This window comes from Mauremys reevesii, linkage group 5 (genome assembly GCF_016161935.1).
Source record: "Mauremys reevesii isolate NIE-2019 linkage group 5, ASM1616193v1, whole genome shotgun sequence".
NCBI lineage: Eukaryota > Metazoa > Chordata > Testudines > Geoemydidae > Mauremys > Mauremys reevesii.
In genome coordinates, this window is record NC_052627.1 from 20,475,648 (window position 1) to 20,499,677 (window position 24,030).

The window sequence follows — 24,030 nt, forward strand, 5'->3', positions numbered from 1 at the left end:
TGTAGAGCAAGAGCCCACTCTTTTAAAACTCTTAAGGTCATACATAGCCCTAGCAAATGCCAGTGGCAAAGCTACCATTACTTCACTTACTGGAAACAGGATTCAAGCCACCATTTCAAGTTCTGGGGAGCCAGTTTGCATTAGTTTAAATTTTGTTCTAAAAATCACATTAACTGCTGTATCCCACTTCAAAAAAAAAATTAAAAAAAATCAGATATTTCATTTACACAGCAGAAAGGAGAGGTGACCCCATAATCCTGAGGGACTGAACTTCTAACAGGCAAGAAAAGGCTGTTCTTTAATACTCAGAAGGGTGGATGTGTTTCCTCTCCATGTCCGTCTCGTATCAAATTCCGCTGATGCCTGAGCTTCCAACCAATTAGATAGGATGTGCAGCACTGGAATCCACCAAAGGTTGGCAGTTGGCAATGGTTTCAGGGGCTCTCTTTGGGCTCAGAGTAAAGAATGTTCAGAGGATGAGAGAAATGAGCTGTCATGCCCTCAATATCTCATGTTTCACCCCAGTCATTCCAATTTGCCAGCATTGGCTCTCAGAGTCTTTGGGGCAGAGAAACTGGATGGTGGAGGGAAAACAGTAGAAATATTCTCCTCAGGCTGGCACTAAGCAGCATTGACAGTTGCACAGAAGAATATGCATCATCACAGACAAGACACCAGACAGCAGTGGCTGGTAAGAGTGAAGGAAAGACAGACCACTTGTTTTTAAAATCTGTTCTCTTCCTTTTCAAAGGAAAAGGAAAATTTCAAGGAGCAATGCTGAATGAACAGACACTATCAGAGTAAAACGGAGGGAAATAGGTTAAGTACTGATGGCACAACAATCTTAGAAATGTTAGACTTAAGATTCAGTGAATCAGCTTGTATCAGTCTGTGTTGGGATCCTGCCTCCAGCAATGGCCAGTACTCAATGCTTCACAATGAGAACTCAAAGCACTTTACAAAAGGTGGATATAGGTATACTTTTTTTGACAGGGGGAAGAAATGAAGCACAGAGGTTAAATGACTTGCTCAGTGTTGCACAAATCAGTAGACAAGACAGGGATAGCAAGTAGTCATCAGAGTCAGATATATTCATCCAAAGACCTGAAGGAATTTAAGAATGAAGTGGCCAACCTGCTGACAGAGACAGGTAGTCATTCCTTCAAGTCTGCTTTGGGGCACCAAACATATAAAATACTTGAAGTGATCCTGGGAATATCTAAAATAAGACTCTTTGGTATGTATCACATAAACTGGAGTAAGTGGTAATTAAACATAGCCAAAGGGTAACAGTGGGGAGAACCACAGATCCATAATAAAAGCAGTATTTGTCTAGTATATTTAATTGCACAGAGAAAACTATGTTAAAAGAACATGATGTTTGCAAAGTCAAGCATTCAAAAGATAAGGAAGCCAGCATTAAGGTTGCCAGTGCAACCTTAATTTGGCCCCTTTCTGCATATGGATACAATCTCTAATTTCATGATCAAATACTATTTTTTGCACTGTCTGTTCACACATAGGAGCTGTGAGTGGAGAGAACAAGGTCACCCACTCTCTGGGGATGGCACGTACAGTCTGGTCAGCATTAAGAATTCAGATGCTTAAGCATGCTTAGTGAGGACAGAATCTTTGGAGATTTTAGCACTTAGACTCTAGCAAGTCTCAACTGAGCATGCACAAAACATGGTTTTTCAAAGGCTTTTAACTACCAAATTTGGGCAGATTTTCATGCGAACAGAAAGCCACATCCCTAACACAAAGGCCACCCCTGCCAAATGTCAAATCCCTGCTCAAAAACATTGGGGTGCTAGAAGTTTCTAAAGAAAAGGCTGCTACAATTTTTTTTTAACACTAAAAATATATATTTTTTTCCTAGCCTCATTCTCAGAAATAGTTTAACCATTTTGGCTGAAATTAAAAACAATCATAACAACAACAAAAAAAACCAGCCCAAGGCAAAACACCTGGCATGGAAAATTTCAGCCTAAATGGTTAAATTATAACATGGTCTTATAATGGACAGTGTCAGGCAACTTTCATAATAGGCAGTGGTACCAGCCCTGCCTCTAAAGATTTGGAAAAAGAGCTAGAGAGAGGTTATTTGCAAAATTTGCTGCAACATTATTTAGGTCAGTGAAGAATAAAGAAGCGCATGTTCTGGTCTGGTTGCCTCATCTCAAAAGAGACATACCAGAAATAGAAGGGGCCCAGAGATTGGTGACAAAAAACAACTAGAGACATGGAAAGACTTCTAAAGGTTGAGAGACTGAAAAGATTAGTACTATTTAGTTTAAAGAGGAATCAAATAAGAAGGGATATAATAGAGGCGTATAGAAGTATTTAATGATATAGAGATGGTAAATCAGGCATAGATATTTACTCTAGAATAAGTCTACATAGATTTAAATGTGCTGCCTTTAATTGTAAAAAAGGGTTTTATGTAAACACCACAAAAGTTGATTTGCAAGCTGGCAGAGAACTTGACCAGCTAGCTTTTAATTTGTCAGTGCTCAGACTCATCAGCGGGAAGCCCAGAGAAAACAGGCATTGAAAGTGAGGGAGTGAATATCTCCCTCGAATGTTCAACCCTAATTCTGAGGAGTTACAGGGGAAGGGAGCAGTAGAATGGTTACCTACTAGCCCCAGATTTCACCCTGAACAAAAAGAGCAGTGATCCTCAGCTGCTGTAAATCAGCACAGCCCCAGGGAAGTTACTTTACATCAGCCAAGGATCTTTGCCCATAACCTTTAATTATATACTATGACCACCGATGGTGTAGCAGCCCCTGATGTAAAGCTGAGCAGAGTCCAAACACTGGAAATTTGCACAACGTAGCATAAGCTCACCTTCCTCTCTGCATCGGCACCTCTGCTTTTGTTACCTGCAACTATATAGCTGATAAACTTGTCTCCTCTGCTCTAACCAGTCAAAGACTATTTAGTGCATTCTCATGCTTCTGAGATTTAGTTAAAGCAGGTTAGAGGGCAAGGAGAAAGGATTTATGCTGTGGGACACTTCTGACTGTTATTCAGTACAGGATGTATACCTGTAGAGGATGGTTCATTTGGTTAAGACCTGCACATTGACGGAGACTCTTCCTCATCAAAGAGGCAGGATTCCAGAGCTTTACTGCTCTGTGAACCATGCCTTGAACTCCTTTTCTATTCAACTCAGTCCACAGGGCCTGTACCAGATAAAGATGTTGCCTAAAAAGCTTTTAATGAATGAATTGGTGGTCTGATGGGTAATCAGAAGACTGTCATGGTTTTATTGATGATGATTGTGGAGTACTTTGACCACTTACTCATAAAGAGCTATTAAAATCAATAGTAAACACCACACTAAGCGGGCTTCATGGGAGGCTATAAAAGAACGCTAAGTTATATACCTTCAAGTATTAAAAAGGACCATCACACAACAACATCCCACCCCTGTTCATTTCAACTGCTGCTGAGGTGCTCTTCAACAGGATGAACTGAATGCTATTTGGGTTTGTCAGTCATTCTCATACCACAGGGCAATGGAATAATTGAGTGTAGTTCCTGCTCTACATGACACCGGACAGGGCTCTTTCCGTTTCTTCTGGATACAGCTTAACAATCCTGGCCAGCCACTATCATCACAGCAAGGGGGCAGACAGGCAGGGGGAAACAAGAGATATCACTCAAAAGAGATGCCAAATAGCTGTATTTATCAGACCCCAGATTCTATAGAAGCCCTTATTTCAAGGAAGAAAGAAAAAAAATGGTTAATTGGTTTTATAATGGAGTTTGAAGAGTCAAGCCTTCAGGGTTGACTATTAAAGTTTTGGTTGCTGGCCACAATATGCTACTTCATATGAGCAACCATGGATGGGATCCTCAGAGGTAGCTGTGCTTCATTGAATACAATGGTGGTCCTTATCTCATGGAAAACTCAGCCACTAGACTTTAAAGAGTAGAACTGGTTCAATTCAGTCAGTATTCTTTCTGCACATTGTAGATAATCTTCATATTGGATTGAGATGACAGTTCTGTTCAAGTATTTTTCTGAGATAAACTTTCCAGAAAAAGGTTAAAAGTGAAGAGCAATAGAAGGCAACACTACCATTGTCTGAATGAGCTGATCTAAAACCACTTAAAAAGTGTAGCCCTGCTCTGAAAAGTCACTCCAAAAACGGCATAGTCAGGTTCCCTATTTATTGTTTTACTAAAACAAGAGAGTGAGAGTGCACGCTCTCTGTTCAGAAGTGAAAAAAAATATACATTTAACTTCCAGCCCTGCAAACTCAGCACAAGACTTGAAAGTCAAGCTGGATTCTTTTCTTTTTATGCATCATCACCTGTAATAAACAGGTTATACAGGCCAAGTTATGACTGCTTTAATTGAGGGCAACTCCACGGTCCTCAAGTTACCCCTTCATTGACATCTGTGCAAGTCCATTCCATCAGGTATAACTGATTGGCCCTATCATTAGGGCAAAGGGTTAACTTCCAACACTTGTACTTGCACTGAGTAGTGTCTTGCTCCACAAAAAGCCCTATTCAAGACAAAAACGTGCTATTCATCATGGAGTAAAAATATTTCAGTCTGGAAACTAGTAAACCACTACGACGATGCAGAAGAAACAGAATCTAATCTTCCTTTCCCAGAGCTACGATGGCTTTACAACGCCAACTGGAATAAAAAGTTTTTTTGTTTTTTTAAAAACAGAAGACTTGTTTTGGTCACTGAAGTCAATGGTTATGACTACATATGCACAGGGAATAGATCTGTGGTGGCATTTTTACATACCACCATTTTACAATGAAACTGTACTTTGAGGCACTAAAATATTTTATCAAACTGGCTCATTTACCAGTTTAACCAGAAGTTCCTCTCTAGTGTAATAGGTTATAATGTCTTCTTGTCCAACAACACAACTCCTATCAGGTGCGACCTTCAGATGTCTGAGTAGTAATTCATGTGATGCCTATAATAAACTGATTTAGTCTAATGCAGGCTCAGCACAGTGAGGAACAGTCTGTCAAGTAGAACCCAGAAAAGGAGTTTGGTTGTGAGGAACCTTTAACTTGGAGTTTTGTTTTGCTGGAGTTCTAGAAATGGTGTTGCACATATATAAATGTTGCTACTGCTTCTGCTGTTTTAGCAACCTCTGTTCAACTATAACAGGAGCCATGAACCTACTGTGAATAAATGAAGAATATCTTGGTCTGCACACAGTTTCTCTCCCTCCACCCCGAAGAAAAAAAATCTTTTGACTGCTCAGAAGCCAGGACATTTTTGTTTATCCTGCTCTTCACTTGTTAATCTCTCTCCTCCTCCATACTCAGTTATTTGTCCTCCTGTTTACTAGGTTTGCTATGCCGTGGCTGTTGGGAATCCTTTTAATTAGCTCAGTGTATGAGGAGGTTACTCACCTGTGCAGTGGTTGAGGTTCTTCAAGATAAGTGTCCCTGTGGGTGCTCCACTCTAGGTATTGGTGCGTTCCTGTGCCTTCGCTCGGAGATTTTGACAGCAGTACTCATACCGGTCATGCACCCGTAGAGCTTGCCCCATGCACTGAGTGTGCCTTAATAGTACGTGTGTGTGACCGGTCTCCTCAGTTCCTTCTCTACAATGGAGGCTACCCCAACTCCAAAGTAGAGGGGAAGAGGGTGGGTAGTGGAGCACCCACAGGGACAGTCATCTTGAATAACATCAGTTACTGCACAAGTGAGTAACCTCCTCTTCGAGAGAGAGAGAGAGAGAGAGAGAGAGAGAGAGAGATGTCCCTGTGAGTGCTTCACTCCAGGTGACTTAAAAGCAGTGTACCTCAAGGAGGTAGGGACTTCGGATCTGGTAGGAATGCGGTAGATAGTACAGCTCTGCCCAATCATGTATCAGTGAGAGGGTCTTGAGTAATGGCATAATGCTTAACAAATGTGTGTTCGGAAGCCCAAGTGGACACTTTACAGATGTCAGCCAGAGGAACTCTGCATAGAAAAGCCACAGAGGTAGCTACAGATCTAGTGGAACTGTAGGGGGAGATTTTGGCAAACCAGTAAAGTGCCTGAAACCACTATGGCTTATTGCTAAAAGCAGCCAAGTCAACAGGCCATAAAGTGGCCTGTAGCAAACTCAGCTTGACCAAGGCAGGAGGGTCGGGAGTTTTGGGTGCCACAGAAAGGGCAGCTTGACCCCATGTCCTTCCTGATAAGAATTGTGTTGAAGTTGCTGATACATGCATTCTATAAGAGCAGGAATGTCTATTGGGGCCTCAAGGCTGCAAATTCTGGGAAAACCCCACACCTGGTTAATCAATAGTCAGAAGGAAGCCTCTTGCTTGACCATTGAAACTACTTGCTTAACAAGTTTTCTTTAAGGGACATGGCATTCTATTACTAATGTATAAATAAGGGGGAAAAGTTTGAGATAGTGGTACTTTTCAGGACTGGACTCTCCCTCAGATGCATCTTGTGTTCCCCACCAGCACATGGGCTACCGCTGTGCCACTTGAGAGTCACACTCAGCTTCGGTAATTATCAAAGGTCGGGGGTGTTTTACTAACTTGTTGTGGACATGTGTAAGTGCTTGAGACTAAGTAAAGTTTAGCTTTAAGTGAAAGCACTCTCGTGTTGTCCTGTTTGTGCAGCCATCTATCGGTCGGACGGCTGTGTCTCCCTTGATTTACTTCCTGACACCACCTCACACAGAGTAAAAGTTACCAAGAGCTTTGGGTTGAAAGAACCCCAGGTAACAGAGGGAGTCCTGATGCAAGGTGGCGGAACTGTCTCCTTTAATTGATAGCACAGGCAGATACAAGCAGAGATCCAGTTGGAAAGTCTCTGGGGGGAAATAGATGTCTCCCTGGATTGTTCTGCAATGGAGACAAAGAGTCTGGAAGAGTTCCTAAAGATTCTAGTTCTATCCAAATACAAGGACAAAGCCCTGAGTACATCCAATGTATGCATTGTGGATTCGAAGGAGTTTGCATGCGATTTAGGAAAGAAGGTTGGTAGGTGTATAGGTTTGTTAATGGGGAATGACGAATGTACCTTTGGAAGAAGTTTGGGGTGTAGTCAGAGGGTAATCTTGTCCTTAAAAAAAATATTGTGTAGGGTGGATCCGCCACGAGAGCCGCTATTTCTCCTGCACGTCTGGTGGAGGTGATTGCCACTAAGAATGCTGTTTTCATAGAGGTGTAAAAGAGAGCATTTGGCTAGGGGCTCAAAAGGTTGTTGCGTTAAACAGGTTAACAATAAGTGAAAGTCCCACAGAGGAGTAGGAGGTTTAATGTTGTGTTGAAACGATCGAGCGGGAGAGACACGATTCCCATTCGGGAATCAAGGTGCGCTCCTATGAACTCCAATTGTTGGGTAGGAGATAAGTGGATTTGTTTTTGTTTATTTGTAGGCCAAAGGAAAGGAAGCAAGCGATGATAAACTGTGTGGGTTGAAGAGCTTCATCAAGCGTTGAGGATTTGAGGAGACAATTGTCGAGGTAAAGAAATATTATAATCCCCCATTTCTTGAGGTGGGCAGTAACCACGGTTAGGAGTTTGAAGAACACTCGGGGTGCGGTAGATAGGCCAAAGGGCAACACTATTGAAATGTGTCAAACCGAGGGTAAAATGAAGAAAATGTCTGTGAGCTGGGTGAATAGTCACATGAAAATAGGCATCCTGTAGGTTGAGGGCTGAAAACCAGTTGCCTTGCTCCAGCACTGGGATTATAGTGATGAGGTTAACCATTTTGAACTTTTGATTTTTTGCTTTTTGATAAATTTGTTTAGCCATCTGAGGTCGAGAATCAGTCACCATCTCATGGTTTTCTTTTCTGTTAAGAAGTAATGAGAATAGAAACCTTTCCCCCTGTGTTGTTCAGGCACGATTTCCATGGCCCCCAATTGAAGGAGATGATGTACTTCTTGGAGGAGCAGTTGCTCATAAGAAGGGTCCCTGAAGAGGGACGGGGAGGGTGGGTAAGTGGGAGGCGGTGGTAATATTTCGCCATTGATGGGAGACTAGGCGTAGGCAGTGACCAAAAATAGGGGCAGGCAGTGTAAGCGCTGAAGTGGGAATATTGTTTTCTATACCCTCGACCAAGGCTTCAAATTTGCTTATTGATCGGAGGGGGTTGAGATGCTGCTGAGGAGTTGGGACGGCTGCATTGGTATCTGGGTCTCTGGCATTGCTGCTGTTGCTCATAGATCTATGGAATTGCTGGATGTATGTAGGGTAGCGTGGTCACTGGTAAGGCTGGTCTCTATATTGTTGCCTTCTGGTCATAGGGGTTTGAATTCCTAGAGATCAGAGAGTTGCCCTGGAGTCCTTCACGGAGTGAAGTACATCATTCGCGGTGGAGGCAAATAGTTTGTCACCGTCAAAGGGGAGATCCTCAATGGTACTCTGGACCTCACGGGGAAAAGAAGAGGACCCTGACCCTCGGCGCATCATGACTGCTATGGCAGTGGACCATGCCGCAGTATTGGCCACGTCAAGGGCAGCTTGAAGAGCAGTGAGAGAGATTATTTGTCCCTCGGAAGCTATGGCTGTAAATTGATGTTTCTTCTGGAACGTGATCAATAAAGTCCATGAATTTATTGTAATTTTTGTGGTCATATTTTGCTAGAACGGCTGTATAATTAGCAATGCAAAATTGCAACGTGGAAGCAGCATATACCTTACGTCCAAGCAGATCTAATCGCTTACTGTCCTGGTCGGAAGGGAAACTGGTGTTTGTTCTTTTGGTTAACTGTATCTACTACAGCCTCTGTAAGGCGAGGGCTGCACAAGAGGAATCTGTTGTGAGGAGGGATTCCTCTGCACCGGTGTCTTGAGCCTTCTGTCACTGCCCGTGCAGTGCGAGAGGCAGGCAACTGAAAGCCTGAAGCCTTGGCACCAGAGGTTGGTGTGACCGCCACAGCACAGGTGGGTTTCGCACGGCACCAGAGGAGCCCAGCACATCAAAGATACTCAGCCGGGGGAGCGCAGGAAGGGAAGCAGTACATGGAGAAGTCTTGTCCTGCAGGTGAGACTGATTTTTTGTTTTTGTTTTTTTCAGTTTTGTCTCTTTGAAATGTGGTGGGGGGAGCGGCGACTGTGGTGTACAGCAGGGTCGGAGCCTGGGTCAAAGGCTGGTCCAAGAGATTTTTGCAACATGAGCAGTTTTAATCATGGCTACCTATCTTTGCATGCCCTGGATTTCAACTTGGTGCAGTGGGCACATTTTGGGGGGATGTGGGACTCCCCCAAAACATTTAATACATTTAGAGTGACCATCAGAAAGAGGTATGGCATCATTACAGTTAGAGCAGCGCTTAAAACCTGGAGAGCCAGGCACATTGGAAATGGCTGCGCTGACAGGAATAAAAAAAAAAGGGTTTTTTGGGGGTTTTTTTGCGTTAAAAACAGAGAAGGGAAAAAGGGTATCTAACTATTACTGGTAAGCTAATTAAGAGGGGGAAAAGTTGAACAAGGGACAGAAGAAATTCTCTAACGAGTCTGCTGAGCTCCATCTCAGGCTGGGGATGGTAGAGAAGGAACTGAGGAGACCGGTCACACATGCGTACTATTAAGGCACACTCAGCACGTGGGGCAGGCTCTGCGTGTGCGCGACCAGTACGAGTACTGCTGTCAAAGTCTCCGAGCAAAGGCACAGGCACCAACACCTGGACTAGAGCACACACAGGGACATCTCTCGAAGAAGAATATTCTGTTTCAGCCTACTTCACACCCAACTCCAGTCAGGTAAACATGCAGACCAAGATCCTGGCCCCTCCAATGCCCTGTTTGTACAGCTACAACCAGTCAATTGGGGATTACCCTTGAGTAGTCTCGATGAAAAATGGCAAATCAACGGGACTGCTTAAGGAGAACAATACTATTCAAACATACGGGTGGCTCAGAGAGACACTCAGGATTTTAATAAAGTTTTAAACTCTGCTTTTTCAATATCTGGACACCAGTATGTCATAAAGGCAAATTTTGCCTCTAGCAACCTCAAGAATTAATGGTCACAGCATGCTACTTGTACTGTAGGTGTCCTCCTGTAATTTGATACTGTTCAGATCCTTTAATCTTTCTATATCTTGTCTTATGGGTAGAGCTAGTTTTGTGAACTATATCTGATGCTTATCTGGTCTTCTGCACTGTCACATTATATGAAGTTGCACCAGATTAAATGATTATGATGTAACCTTATCTACCCATATGCAGTATCACATTGGCCATATGTTGTCAGAGAAAGTAAAAGGGACACATTCGGAGGGGGAGGAGAAAAGGGGTGCCAGATGACAATTAAAACAGAGCTTGGGAATCTGTCCCATGCCCTCTTCCTCTGAACCCACTTATTAGTTCCTTTTGAAAACAAGCCAGTAAAGAAGGTGTGGAAATACGGGAGGCTGATACGCAAAAATTGACTGCTCATGAACAAGGAACATAATTGTGAACAATGATCTAAATACATTCTAAGGGCCAGGGATTTAGATGGCAGTGATCTGAAGACCCATGCGGGAAAGCCTGGTTCAGTTTTTGTCCTGGTCTCACTCTAGGCTGTCAAGGAGCAAGAACATTCTAAAGAGACTGCTTCATGAAGGAAGTGCCTCAAATGACACAACAGAGAAACCTCCAGGAAATTAGAAATTGGGAATGAAAGCCACCAAAACCAGTCAAATCTAATCCCCCTTGGCCTAAGAGATGGTCATCTGTGGCTCCTCTTATTTGACTCCCTGTCCCCATAATACCTCAGCACCCCAGACATTAAAGTATTATTTCCATGTTACAGATGGGTAATTGGGGCACAGGTTAAGTGACTTTCCCCAAGAACACACAGAAAGCCTGTAGCAGGGTCAGGGAATGAGTCCCAATCTAGTGTCTTCATTTAAAAAAAGCCTGATCCACAATTAAAACCATGAAAGTACAGTTCAGGAAGGCTTTCAGGGCTCCATCAGGGCCATGATGGATCTAAACTATTGGGGGGAAAACATGCAAGTATAGGAATCTAAGATAAATACATAAAATATGTACTATAAGCTAGAATTATCTATGTCATAACTGAGCCACGTTCTTAGACCATGCTAAGGACAGAATTTAGCCCTGCACGTGTGGCAGAAAGTGACAGGAAACCATTATACATTCCTAATGCTGCAATAGCCATGGTGCAGTTCCAGCAGGCAGGAGGAAGAAGAGAGATGGAACTAAGTCTGGATTATTCCTTCAAAAAAAGGGAAGAAAAGAATGTAAAGGAAGATTGCCCTTTTATGGCAATGTGAGAAAGCAAGTGGGGAGAAAAGGTGCTGTCAGGATCACTTCCTTTTCCTCCAGTTACTACTGAGAGATTATTTATCCAGAGGATACTCTTCTCACACCAGCTCGCCTCTGTCTGAAATAAAACTGTTAAATGAGGGTTTCTGTCTTGGGACACGTACTGCAAAAAGAACCCCATCCTATTTGCAGCAGAGATATCAGAGAGGCACTATCTCCCTGGAGATCATCTCAAGAAGCAGTTGGATAGTCACATCAGTATTAGCTGGCCCCTTATGCAGAAAAACTGTCCCTGGCAGAACCCATCTGCACCCGCAGGTTCTGAAGACACGGGGGAATGCTGAGGACTCCTTTCTGTGGAGATGGCTGGTCAAGGATTTGATGCTATAGGGACAGCACAAACACTGAATTCTAATGACACTACACTCAGACAGAATATTTTTATTTCTAGTAAATGCCTAGACATTTTAGAAACTTCTTAGGATTTTTTTGCTTTGTCTTAAACACTGTTTCTAATAAATTTCTGAGTGAAGTATGAAATATTTTGTGCTTGAAGATAAGCTGCAGTGTACGTTTTCTATGGCAGATTCCATTTTGCCTTTAAAATTCCTCAAACAACTTCTGGAGGTTAGTGGGAAAAGTGTGCATTTGATATTTATTTATTTGATATTAAAAGTAAAATGGAAACATAAGTGTGTCGGAAGAAACAGATGGATCATGAAGTTTATCTAATGTTCAAAGCCCATTCACTTGGTATCTACTATATGGAAATTTATTTCCATCACAGATTTACAAAAGCAGCTTTGTAAAACAGCCATGTGTTCCTTTACCAGTGGACTGTATATATTGATTTTCAGAGCATTACACTCAAGGCTGAAATTAATTTTTCACATGGCAGCAGCTTCTTGTATTCACCTTTCCCCTCTGAGAGTTTAGAATTGTCAAGAGGTACCTCTATCTGATTCAGTGCTGCTGGTATTAGACAGTGTGTATTCAAAGTTACATATTTTTACCTGGTGAAAGGAAATTGAAGAACCTGACCATTTCCTGAGAGACATCGTTTAATGAAGAAAAGACAGACATCTGGACTGGAGATTGGTTTTGGTTAACAGGTACTTCTTTGGTATATAAATTTCCCTGTTTAATCATCCTGAGAGACCTGTGGCCACGTGTCTACGGTGTAGTGTCATGATCCTTATTGAAATAGGCTAAAAAAACCTACATTTAAGGCACCTCTAAATATTTAGCTGTGTAAATAAAAGATCTGTTGTAGACGACATTGTGTACAAAGACTTAAAAAGTTGTATGGGTAACCTGCTTACTAGAAATTTCAATTTATACTATAATACAAACAAAAGAGCACCAACACTATACAAGATTAAGCATGATTAACAGGCACTAACAAGATGACAACTCATCTTCAGTCCACCACAGATCTCTGATTTAGTTTTCCATCTTCCTAGTTGCTGACGACCTCAATCCAAGTCCAGCTCTACTGCTTTCCCCTACTCTCCTCATCCTAGCCTCCACTCCTGCCTTTCAGATCACAGAAAACACTCATACTCTACTGGCTAGATGTCCACCCTGTGAATTATATTTAAGTTCCCTCCACCAATACCTTTAAGGTTCCATGCATAAATACTAGTTATAGTGTTCCTTGTATTGTCGGCCCTTTCTGCAGGGCCTGAGAGGGGACGGTCTCCCTTCTGTGAGAGCTCTCTGAATCTGGGCTCAGCTACTCAGCTCTTCCCACCCCGCATTTACCTGATGTGCCTTTTTATCAGTGCTTAGCTAGTGAGCTAATTAAGCCTCTGGCACCCCCAGCCTGATTAGATAACTACATCCCATCAGAGCCCTCTGGTGCGGGGTGGCGAATTAGTGCCACGGTGATCAGAGTGCTGGCTCACATGATAGCTCTCAGAACTATCTGTCACACCACCATTTTGTGCCATTCTTTCTAACCTCATTTATCCATTTCTCTCTCCTGTTCAATCTGAAATACCCCCTCCAGCTTAAAAACATTAAAACAGCAGTTGTACATAAAGCAGCAAACCTACAAAATGGTGTAAATTCATGGACACACACACACCCTGGCTTTCTCCCTTCTCCTTGGTTGTTGCTCAACTGTTGCATGAGCTGGTTTAAACTTAGACTACAAATCCTTTGGGGGCAGGGACCATGTCTTTCATTTGTTCTTTAAAACAGCTGATCCCACAGAAATAATTGTGTTGAGTTCAATGGGCATTGAATGAGGCCTCTAAATCACCTATTCCAGGTAATGTATTAATTACTGCCAATCTTCACTCAAGTATATAATTAATACTGTACATATGAGGAAATTACTGGATAGTGCTTCATGGCCAGATTTTCAGGACTGTTGAGCACCCAGTCACTTCCATTGACCTCAATGAGATTTTTAGGGGCTCAGCAAACCTAGTGGAAAGTGTTTGAGAGGTTGTGATTCAGACAAACATTCAGAAGGGACAAACTTCCCCTTTTTAAACCAGCTCTAGAGTCCTATACTTAGGCAAATACGGTTGTGGCCAGATTTTCAAAAGTGATCAGCATGAGTCTTCTCTTCTTTGAAATAGCACCTAGCACCATGGGATCCCCGGTGCTACTGCAATACAGACCAATAATTTTATAACCTTACCTATTTCCCCCCCAAGAGACCAAGGATAAAAATTGAAAAAAAAATTTTTCATTGGTTTTCAAAACTAAATATAAGTGTCAAATATCTTAGGCATTTTATATGTATTTGGAACTTGCATGTTCTGGTAGGTGTTGTTATATTGACCAACAATAGTCAATCATTCTACATGTGCCTCATGAGATAAGAATTAGCAAGTGATTGTATAAAGGATTAACAGGGGAATGGCCCAGGCCGGGCCACTGTTTTAAAAATACCCCTCTACCTCGATACAACACTGTCCTAGGGAGCCAAAAATATCTTACCGCGTTATAGGTGAAACCGTGTTATATCGAACTTGATTTGATCCACCGGAGCATGCAGCACCACCCCCGCAGAGCGCTGCTTTACCGCGTTATATCCGAATTCGTGTTATATCGTGTGGTGTTACATGGGGATAGGTGTAGTTTTTGTTCTATTTGTTTGCAGTACTGAGAGGAAGGTAACTGTAATGATGTACACCAGCTAAGAATCTGGCCCAAGGTTGGTTGGTTTTCTTCAGTTGCTAGGTCAGCATGGGAAGTACATAACAGTGTCTTTGGTATTTGGTTTTTGGTTTTTAAGTTGCTCAACAGAGCAACTGATAGATAAGTGAAAGAGGAATATAGAATATGAATGCAATGTTTCTGAAGACGGTCAAGTTGCAAACCTAAACTGCCGCCTAGCAAGCCTAGAAATACTGTAACACAGAAGTGACAAAAATCTGCAAGAACCAGTCATCTAATGGTCACAGCAAAGGAGGGTGAGCTTGCTTCTGATCCCTGCTGAGCCACTGGCCTTGAGTGAGTAACTTAACTCGGTTTTACAGCTGGCACAGCCTGTATTTCTTGACTTTCTGAAAACCAGATGCTCTCTGGGAGATAAGGCTTCCAGGAGAGAGAGAGGGAGAGGAGAAATTACAAAATGCAATAAAGAAAAATCTGAAGTTAAGACTTTGAGAGCAGTCCTCTGGGAGGATTAAATTTGTTAATCACAACCTTTAATTTGTTGCTATTTGATTAGGAGATTGCATTTCCATACTTACAGTCCTCATCAGCCATGACAGACATGAAGCAAGTGTTGCATTTCACACACCATTACTTTAACCAACTGCACATGTGTAGAATCACAGAATATCAGAGTTGGAAGGGACCTCAAGAGATCATCTAGTCCAACCCCCTGCTCAAAGCAAGACAAATCCCCTGTTTTGTTGGGTTTTTTTAACTCCCTCAAGGATTGAACTCTCAACCCTTGGTTTAGTAGGCTAATGCTCAAACCACTGAGCTATCCCTTCCTCTCCTTTAGCTTTAACTCACGTCAAGAAAGTTGCACCCATGTGTTTGCAGAATTGCAAGCTATACCAGTACTTTCTATGGATAATTTTGACTACATGACTGAGATCAGACTCTCTCCACATGGCTCTGCATATGCAGACCCCTGCATCCACACAGAACTCCTCTTAGGTCATTGTTTGACTTGACCTCAGTAGGCTTGTGCATGGGCACAGGGATCCACCAGCTCAAGGTAGTATCAGCGCCTATTTTTGTAAGCTTTAAAAATCACATATGGTAGTAAATGTTTCCATTTTTATTTATTTAAGATAATTTTTAAAGATGCCTCTCGTCAGGTTTCATTTAACATGATCAAAGCAGCACAGCCAGACGACAGATTTTGAACAGAGGATGGGAGGGAATCAAAATGGCTTCCGCAGACCTTCCTAAGCACATGGTACAGACTCAGTCAAACAGGGATCCAGAATTAATACCATGTAAATTCAACCATCGACTATCATCAATCCCAGTGTCAGACTCGACATTCAGAATACAAGGCAAAAAACAGCCTTTGGAAAGGTCATGACCATCCCTATACTACAGTGTGAAATATTGTGCCCAAATTGAACAACATTGTGCTGATGCAACAAGACGGACAAAAGACAGTGCGGTCATAAAAACTCAGTTACAAAAAAACCTTAAGTATTTTAATCTTGTTAAGATTTTTGCAAAAGATTAAGTACCAACTCTAAGTTCTGACAAAATAGCAATATTCTGAAACACTGTCACCTTGTGGCAGTCCTTAGGTGGTGTTATGTATTTCTGCACTGAGTTAATGAAACCCAGTCTTTCTGCAGCCCTCATTCAAGGCAAGTGAGGCAAAGCTTCCAGGTAAATCAGTGGGAGTTTGACCCTGTATCTCATTAGCTATTTTAGCTTTCATTCTTATTGCCTCATTATTTCTATTTTGCTACTTCCAGTATATTAGTTTCATGTCGTATGTACTTTCTCTAGCATTAGATTTGTTATCCCTTTCCCCTGGGGTGAGAGGAGGAAATGAATTTTCCTCAGAACACTATAGGTACAGCAGGAATAATCTGTCAGAGAACTGACTACAAATCCATTGCTTCCCCTCCCCTCCTCGTCTGTTGAAGAGTGGTGATGCAGATTCAAATGCAAATTCTACATGTGTATAATGTGATGCAATATTCAAAAGCTCACTTTAATTAAGGATTTGTAAGTTGTCACTCTAAAGCAAATCATAAAATAATTTATTTTTAGAAAAGGGAGAAATCCCTGATCATTTTTTTTGCTGCTATTGTAGACATAAGGTGTGTGCATTAATGTATAGCAGAACTTCACTTTCTAGAGAGAGACATTCCCAGTTAGCAGAATAAAGCTTTGATAAAGTGTATTTTAAAATAATGATAAATCATACATAACTTTCACCCTCATCCTTACCTGTCCGTTCAACTCTCCCTAAACCTCTCTCTATAAGGTTACAGCAGGCCATCAAAAGTCACTGTATTAACTTCCTTACCCCCTACTCATTCATGGTCAAATTCTAATCCAGTATCTGCCTTCTCCATACCACGAAGGCTATCACTAAAGTCTCAGCTGAACTCCTGACTATGCCTCAAAGCCTAAATTCCATCCTCCATGACTTCTAGATCTTTGTGCTGCCTTTGATATAGTGGATTGCACCCTCCTGCTTGACATTCTGTGTGCCACTGGCTTCCATGATACCATCGTTCTAGTCCTACCTCTGCAGCTTTTCTTTCACCATCTTGTCAGCTTCTCCTCCTCTCCCTGTCTCCTCTTCATTGGAATCCCTCTGGCTTCGCTCCCTCCACATCTTATCCTTGGGTGACTTCATCTGAATGAATTTAACTATTACACTCAGAATTATTTCTCCATTCTGGAAATCTGTCTTGCCATCATATCAAGCTCAACTAAAAATGAGCTCATGAACATTCATCCCAAATCCTTTCTGCTACCCTTGTCTCATTAACTGTTCATACTACCACTGTCCTTACTGCCATGCAAGCTTGTAACAAGCCACCACCTCCAAGTTCTCCCTTTCCTTCTCATCCAGGATGTGAAAGAAATATTCCTCCTTCACAATGCTATTCTTCCCCCTTCCTTCCTGTTCCAATGGCACTCATCTCCTACCACAAATCCTGAAAATGCCTCCACTCACACCCTTTTGATACCAGCCTCACCCCCATTCCATCTGTTCAAAATGCTGCTGCCATAAGCCACACCTCAGCTGTCATGCCAACCACCTCCTCTCCTCCCAGCTGAGTCATTAATGCCAGGTGGCACTGAGCATGAAGTGCAAGCTTTTTGCCTTTGCTTTTGAGATCCTAAATCATGCAGCCCCTTTCTCCATTTTGGCTTTCCCTACTTTCATACTTCTCAAACCCTTTTTTGTTCCCTTAGTGCAGGTCTCAAAACCACCAACGTGCTTTCCTCCATACTGCCCCTTTGCAAAGTTTCAAGCCTGGCCTCATTTAAGTACTCCTTGGCAGGGCCAGCTCCAGCTTTTTTGCTGCCTCAAGCGGCGGGGAAAAAAAGAAAACAAAAAACAAAAAAGATAAAGCCCCGATTGGTGGCACTTCGGCGGCAGCTCAGCCACGCCGCTTAATTCTTCGGTGGCAATTCGGCGGCAGGTCCTTCGCTCAGAGAGGAACTGAGGGACCCACCACCGAATTGCTGCCGAAGACCCTGGACATGCCACCCCTTTCCATCGGCCACCCCAAGCACCCACTTCTTTTGCTGATGCCTGGAGCTGGCCCTGCTCCTCGGGACACATTTCTGCAATATCCCCTGCAAAAACCAAGCGTTTTTAAAAACAACAACAAATCAAGAGCCCATCTGACTCACCAAGCCATACGTATACATCATCCCACCTCCCTGTCTGCAGCTAGAGTTTGTTGATGGCCACTATTGTTTTGCATATCAGAACTCCCAGGACCCTTTTCAGTCTAGATTTGTTTTCCATAATATGAAGACTGTTAATGACCTATTTTCCTCTGATCACAAATTCAAGTCAGTGCAGGACTGGAAGGGAGTTCGATAGGTCAACTAGTCCAGTCTCCTGCACAAGGGAGGACTAAGTCATAGCTAGACCATTCCTGACAGGGGTTTGTCTAACGAAGGCGGCACATTAGCTGATTTTCAGTGGCACTCACACTGCCCGGCTCCTGGCCACAGGTCCGGGGGGCTCTGCATTTTAATTTAAATTTTAAATGAAGCTTCTTAAACATTTTTAAAACCTTATTTACTTTACATACAATAGTTTAGTTATATATTATAGAGACTTATAGAAAGAGACCTAAAAACATTAATGTATTACAGGCACACAAAATCGTAAATTACAGTGAATAAATGAAAACTGGGCACACCACTTCTGAAAGGTTGCCGACCCCTGGTCTAATCCCATGACAGATTCTACAACCTACCTAGGCAATTTGTTCCAGTGCTTAACTACCCTGACAGTTAGGAAGTTTTTACTAATGTCCAATCTAAGCCACCCTTGCTGCAATTTAAGCCCATTGCTTCTTGTCCTATCCTCAGAGGTTAAGAACAATTTCTCACCCTCCTCCTTGTAACCACCTTTTATGTACTTGAAAATGTATGTCCCTCTTAGTCTTCTCTCGTCCAGACTAAACAAATGCAATTTTTCCATCTTTCTGTATAGGTCATGCGTTAGAGACCTTTAATCATTTTTGTTGCTCTTCTCTGGACTTTCTCCAATTTGTCCACATCATTCCAGAAATGTGGCGCGCAGAACTGGACAAAGTACTCTAGTTCAGGCCTTATCAGCACGGAGTAGAGTGGAAAAATTACTTCTCATGTCTTGCTTACAACACTCATGTTAATACATCCCAGAATTAGGTTTGCTTTTTTTGCAGTGTTACATTGACTGCTCCTATTTAGCTTGCAATTCACAATAAACCCCCAGATCCCTTTCTTCAGTGCTCCTTCCAAAGCATCCTTCTTCCCAATTGACCTGATCTTCCTTTGATGCTATTATTAAAACTATTTCAATAGCTATTATTCTTCAGTGCCTTGCACATGCAGCCAGAGTCTCTAGCACTTTCTTTCAATGAAAAAGTAACATTGATTGGAATCCCACTTTTATGGTGAGGGGTTTCTGTTTGTTTTTAAACACATACATTTCTGGTAGATGATTACTACTTCCCTTCATCCCCTCTATTATGGAATGACTCAGTCCAGCTCTAACCTTCTCTTCCTCCATTTTCTCTCTCTGGGATCTCCAGGCTAATCTTATACTTAGATATGTTATGAATGACATTCAATTGCTGGCCAGATTTACCACTGCATTATCAGTTTTGGTGTTGTTGCAACCCTACTGATTTCAACAGAGCTATGCTGGCATAACTTTGCTATAATAGAGAGCAAATCCACCCCTCCATATCCCTGCATGTGCCCTCCAAAAACACACAGATTTATGTCAGTCTTCCTGCCTTGATTACATTCAAGCTCCTGAATCTATTTTGCACATCACCCATGTCTAGATGCATCATAATCTTTAAATTCAGTAATAGAAAGTTTGAATCCATTCAAGGTAAATAGTCTTCTTGGTCTCATCTGCCTTTAACTCCATGACTGGTTGCTTTCACTCTGATCTCCATTTCTCCAAGGGTAGAAAACTTGGAGTCATCCTAGACTTTGTTCCCTTTCCTTCCCCATCCCCAACATCTGCCTTTTCTCTACTTTTGCTCATTAATAAGAATGTTCTGGAAGCGGCCATTAACCTACCTCAGTTGAAAATGTTATTCATACCTTAAATCACTTCTCTTCAGGACCAAGGCAATTCTGAATTTGATTTCTTCCTAAAAACCTTACTCTCTAGATTGGGGGGGGGGGGCAGGGAGAGGCAAGGGACTCCCTGAACCTTCAGCTAGAGCAAACTACTCTCTCACTCCAAAAAGACATGCCCAGCACCCACCAGCTTCACTGGCCTCCCCACATGTCAGAGAAATCAACTTAGGACATTTATAAAAGTTTCAAAAAACAGGATTGTTATTTTCTGCTATTTGGGCCTTATTGTTCACCCACTCTGCTCCTCCACTTTCTCTCTCCTTTCAGTTATGCAGAGTTAGTGGGCATTCCTTCACTTGCCCCTCCATTGATCCCACCAATACTGTGGGTCACACTCTCTTCAGTTCTCAGGTTTTCTTCTCTCTTTAGTTTTACTTTGACTCTCTGTAGAGTATTAGAGACATTGTGTATTGAGTCCACTACATACAAATACCTTGTATTTTACTGATTTAACAACAACAACAACAAAAAGACACCTTCTGACAACAGTGTGTTCAAGAAAGAATGACTTTACAGGATGTCTTCATCTGGTCAGTAGAATCAAAAACCATCAGAACAGACTTCTGATTAATAGAAATCCCACGTCCAGAGCAGAGAGCCATGATTTCTCATAAATGTCCAAGAAAGCTTAGATATTTTTGGATAAATTCCATATTTAATATACACAATATCCAGAAAATTATTCAGAATGAATTGCACTAACCCTCATTTTAAGTCATGGTATTTTTCTGAGAGCAAGACAAATCAATATTTTAGGAAAACATATTCCCACAGTCCCCAATACATTAAGAGCACAAGTTTGTTTCTAAGGTGTGTGTACTTGGAGTGTGAGCTAGTCATGAGTTTTGGGGCTTTGGTTTTTATTTATTTTTTTGCTATTATCCTTTACTGGGTGTACAGAGTCATCTTACCTCTCCATTAACAGGTACAACCATGCCTCAGTTTCCCCCACTGATCCACAGTCTCCTTCTGCTGGTAGGTTGACTTACTCCTCGCCTTCCAGGATATGCAGCCATCTAGACAGAAAACACCAGTCAAAGCCTCTCCCTCCAGTGCTGAAGCTTTGCAAACAGTCATTTGTCCTTTGGTTACAGGGCTGCCCATTCACACCCCCTCTTCCTGGAGACACTGCTGAGGCATAGGGAAGCCTGTACCTTCCCTGTACTACAGGCACTAACAGCAAGACTCTAACAGTGTGGCCATGGTCCATCTACTTCCGCTTCAAACTTCCACTTAATTCTTTCCTCGGGACTACTTGCAACATAGCCCAGCTTCCTTGGCTCTTAAGTCTCCAGCCCAGATATTCCACAGGCTTCATCAGCAGATGGCAATTAAAGTAAAAGAGAAATAAAACAAAGACTTAGCCAAGAGTCTCATTTCAGTTCTACCACCCTTGTTCCAGGACCTCCAAAGTCTCAGCTCAGCTCCCAGCTGGTAAGCAAAAACCACCTCCTACTTGTCCCTGGACAAGTACAAAGAGGTGCTTCCTTTTCAGGCTTCACTATGTGCCTTCCTGAACCCAGATGGAAACTCTTTCCTTAATTGGCAAGCACAGCTGGTTCTCTGGGGCAGGGTAGGTCATCTGCCTGGCTCTCTTTGCAAAGAATTTTCTCCTGTCCTGCCTAAGTATGGTCACCTCATCACAATGCTTTTAAAATTCCTTCTGCATTATAGGAACGGTAATATTGGTCAGTGGAATTCACCCTGCAGTGACAGGATAGGAAGGATTGTACAGTGAAATGCTTCAAACAACTTATTTTTCCATTAAGAGGAGAATTCTGCATACAAAATTGAGTGTTAAAATAATAAGTATGTGCACCACATTATTTAACTCACTGATTAGGCTCTTACTTTAAATTATAATGTGTGGAATATGTATTCATTTCCATTGTAAGTGTTACAACATTACATGCTCTAAAGATTTATAGTTCCATTGGAATTAGACAACTGCAGATTTCTTTCTTTTTTAATGCTGTTAACAGTTCAAAAGTAGCAGATTGCTTGCAAATGGATGGAAAATCCAAGTTAGTTAGGGCCTGACCCCAGTCAATGGACTCTTAGTTCAGTGGCCTTTGGAACAGGCCTTTACTGCACATTATATGTGGGAAATGCACTTTTCCTCCTAGAAGCAGCTCCAGACACTATTTTTTCCCCTTAGAAACAGTTTAATATCTAAGGGGGATTGATATCTTCGGCAGATGGAACACTTATAAAGTTAACAAGGCCATAAAAAGGAGGTTGTCAATGAAAACAATAGAGTGTTAAACTAAATGAGTGCAGCCACTAGCAGTTTCCAGTTTAACTCAGCAAGCTGACTTTCCATACATGGCAGAAACCTGGCAGTCTTCAGAACTGGAAAGAAAGGACATTTCTTCTTCAATTCTTTGATTCTATTACCTGATTTTACCTGACACCCTAAAGGCATGTCTACACTGCAGTTAAAAACCCATGGCTGGCCCATGCCAGTTGCCTGTCTTGGGCTGTTTCATTGTATTGTAGACTGCTGGATGCAGCCCCAGCTCTGGGATCCTTCCACTTCGCAGGGTCCTAGAACCTGGGCTCCAGCAGCCTACATTGCAATGAAATACCCCTGCAGCCTGAGCCCAAGTCAGCTGGCATGGGCAAACTGTGGGTTTTTAGTTGCAGAGTAGACATACCAGAGATTTCCCTGTACACACCCCCAAATTTCCCCAACACCCACCACCCCCAGTTTTGTGAACTAGTTACATTCAGTGTTGCCATTTTAGTGATTGTTTGGAAATTTGAATTGAAATTGAAACATTAATACACACTTTAAAAGCATATAAAGTGTATGATAAAATACATGCATCTGAAAAAGTAGAATACATTTGAAAAGTATGAACATAGACTAGCTTCCTTATACAGCTGTTTTTTATGACAATGTCAGTGCATTCATTTCAGTGATGTTGGCCAACCTAATAATTTCAAATTATGATTTGCAAGCAAAGTCTAAATGAGCTCTCCCTGACAGCTAGTGATGAGCTGGAAAAGCTTCAGGACCAGATTGTATTTACATTCACACCTAATCTACCTAGGTATCCAGCAAACAGAGCTGTGTTGCCCAAGTGACAGGCTGGGGTGGGTTACAAGTCACTTGAATGTGGGGGGTAATGAAATGTTGTATGAGTAAAGGGCAGTAGAACTGTAATTAGCCTGTGCTGATTGAGGGCCTCAAGAGAGAGGGTGGGGACAGGCGTTTTGCTTGATGGTCTGCCTGACTCAAGTACTATTTGACCTGGCCCCCATTTATCTATGGAGCATCATCAGCTCTGTCTTTAGTCTTTTGTTTTAAGTGACCACTACAGCTGAAATCACTGATAACCAGGTCTAAGTGTTTAGACCTGCTGTGGGACAGTGTTTCTGTGGAAGAGACGGCCCAGACTGCACTGGCAGTGAGGTTCCCCCACTGAGAGCTCAGCTGAAATCACAGAGCTGGTGGAACCTCAAGAGACCAACTTGCAGAGGTCACAGTGGCATATGGCAATAGAAGGTGATGGCACAGGGCCAGGGCCGGCTTTAGGCCTATTCCACCAATTCCCCTGAATCAGGCCCCGCGCCTAAGAGGGCCCTGCACCCAGTGAGAATCCCTTCCCTGGCTAGAGGCGCCTTCTTAATTTTTACTCAGCTGGTGGCGCTGCGGGTCTCTGGCGGCACTTCGGCGGCAGGTCCTTCGCTCGCTCTGGGTCTTCGGCGGCACTTCAGCGGCGGGTCCTTCAGTGCCTCCGAAGACCTGGAGTGAGTGAAGGACCCGCCGCTGAAGTGCCGCCAAAAGACTCGGAGCACCGCCCGGTGAGTACAAGCCCCACGTGTTTTTTTTAAGTCATCCCTGCCGAGGCCCCGTCGAAACTGTTCGAATTGGGCCCCGCACTTCCTAAAGCCGGCCCTGCACAGGGCCATTGGCAACAGAGCGATGGAGTGAATGGTGGCACAATGAACAACAGTGGCCGGAACGAACCGTGAGCAGCTGGAGGAACGAGCAAAGTGCCTTCTT

At 42.6% G+C, this 24,030-nt stretch overlaps 1 protein-coding gene across 5 annotated transcripts in view; it reads right to left on the bottom strand.

Annotated features, from left to right (window-relative positions):
* MAPK10 (mitogen-activated protein kinase 10) overlaps nt 1-24,030 on the bottom strand; it is a 388,740-nt gene that overhangs the window by 337,722 nt on the left and 26,988 nt on the right. For all 5 annotated transcript variants that reach the window (XM_039539665.1, XM_039539664.1, XM_039539667.1 and 2 more), the window contains exon 2: nt 20,930-21,034. The gene's annotated coding sequence lies outside the window, so the exon portion shown is untranslated. The remainder of the gene's footprint in view (nt 1-20,929; nt 21,035-24,030) is intronic.